General features: G+C 49.6%; 1 long non-coding RNA gene across 1 annotated transcript in view; it reads left to right on the forward strand.

The window, feature by feature from the left end:
• Window positions 1–2159, forward strand: part of LOC103373588 (uncharacterized) — a 15949-nt gene that overhangs the window by 8036 nt on the left and 5754 nt on the right. The window contains exon 2 of the long non-coding RNA XR_521078.1: window positions 242–274. This is a non-coding gene — a long non-coding RNA (uncharacterized LOC103373588). The remainder of the gene's footprint in view (window positions 1–241; window positions 275–2159) is intronic.

The raw sequence follows: 2159 nt of genomic DNA on the forward strand, positions 1-2159 counted from the left end.
ATGTTCTCAGCGTTCTGTTGGTTTCAGTGTTTTCTATTTATTGTATTTTATTTTAGTTCCTGTTTGTTTTCTAACGTTCAGAACTTTAACCGTCTCATCGTTGAATGATTCTATGAGTTCATCAGAACACTGAAGCGACGACAACAAGCCAAACGACCGGAAAGAGACCTAACTGTGACGTTTGTGTAGAACCGGTTCCTCGGTGACTCACCTGTTCTCCGTCTGTTCTGTTTGTCTGCAGGTCTGAACTCAGCAGGAGGCGAAGCAGCCACAGGTGAGATTCTTCTTCACTGACTCCCTGCTGAGAACACCTCAGTGGACCACGAGTCAAAGTTTTGGTTTGACCCGAGTCCAAACATCTGCTCTGCTGCTGACGTTCCTCCGGTGTTCTGTGAGGAACCGTGGCTCTGTTATCTGAGGTGATGACAGATGAATTATGGTACACGGCTGTCAGTGAAGGTGTATCTGCAGCGACACCGACAGAACAAGGAGCTGCTGGGTTCTGAAGCAGATCTTTCGTTCGGGTATCATCAGCTTTGGTCTTTGTGGTTGTCGTGATCATTTCTGACCCGTTGGTTCTGTTTGTTGCTGAAACTCTGCTCAGACTCCCCAGAGGAATGTGGAGGAGGTCAGGTTTCTGGATCGGAACCAGAATCAGCTGCAGAGCTGAGACTGAAACACAAACTTCACACGGAGCTGCTGTTCTTCTGGCTTTATTATGTTTGAATGATTATTGTGCTGAGCTGACGGAACCACAGGAGGAACCAGAGGAGGAACCAGAGGAGGAACCAAACAAGGAACCACAGGAAGAACCAAACAAGGAACCAGAGGAAGAACCACCTCAGCAGCTGCAGTACCTCATGGTGGCAGCAGAGAGCATTGTGGGAGTTTAGCAGCAACGAGACCATGACAGAGACTCTGAGGAGGTTCAGGACCTCCAACCAGAGCTCATGTAGCACAAGTTTCAATATCTGACTCTGCTGTAGAACCAGCAGCTTTCACATCAACTCAGAGACCAGAACCAACTGCTCCTGGATGTAACTCCACTTCTGTGTAGGACCCAGAATCATGAAGGTCTGGGCTGTCAGAGCATCTGGAGAACCTTACCTGGTTGAAGTTGCTGGAAGGCACATGGAGAAGGAACCATGTTGTCCTCTGAGTCCACCACGTCAGTGTTGTGGAGGATGTTCCTGCCGACCGGTTCTGGTCACGCTGATCACACTTCCATGATTTATGACTTAAAAACTAAAATGACTTAAAGCTTGAATCCAGAATGACTCAAATAGTCCCGATAAACTCAGCAGCGACGGTTTGTTCTGGTCTCTGAGTTCAACCTGAAGCTGCTGGTTCTGAGACTGAAGGTGAAGATCAGAGGGTCGGTCCAGGCGGTGGCGCCACCTGTAGCTCCTGCAGTGGACGACGCCTGTTGGCAAACCACGTCTGACTCGACCCGTGTCTGGAGGTGTCCAGTCTAAGTTTAGTGTCACGCTCAGTTTTGATTTAGTTTCAGAGGAAGTGCTGGTGTCGGTCCTGCTGGTCTCATCCCAGCACGCCCAGTTCATCCATCTGGGAATGTTTGTTCTGCTGCTTCACGTCTCGGCTGCGTCCAATCAGCCGTCAGAGCAGAGAGGTCAGGAAGCAGCAGCTCATCAGGGATCCGATCTGTCGGTGCTGGAGCTGCTTCATCCATCAACCAGAACTCCCACAGCAGAACTGGTTTCCTCCCAGTGGTGGCTGCGCTGCTGTCAGCATGATGCATGTGTGAGCTTCTGTTTCTGAGACGACGCTTGTTGGGACGATGCTGAGGCCGGCTCTGCTCGTTAGCGCTGATGCTGAGCAGCTCTTTCATCCAGAGTCGCTCTGGGTTTAATGGGATGTAATCTAAGCAGCGTCAGTGTGGCCTTGATGCTCCACTGCTGCTGCTGAGGGAACGATGTTGTTCTGATTTATGGTCCGTCTGCTGCTTTGTTCAGAAACACACCTGAGACGACTCCATAGCAGCAGTAGTGGCTGTAATGTGGGTGTTTAAACTTTAACGTCTAAAGTTAGCATCAGCACCTGAACTTCACAGTAAGACAGTCCTGTAGTATCCTCTGACAGTAATCAGATTACTTCTAGCAGCAGAGTACTTCCTCTGATGAACAATCAGAAACTCATCC

The sequence above is a fragment of the Stegastes partitus genome, unplaced genomic scaffold (genome assembly GCF_000690725.1).
Source record: "Stegastes partitus isolate 25-593 unplaced genomic scaffold, Stegastes_partitus-1.0.2 Scaffold2021, whole genome shotgun sequence".
Taxonomy (NCBI): domain Eukaryota; kingdom Metazoa; phylum Chordata; class Actinopteri; family Pomacentridae; genus Stegastes; species Stegastes partitus.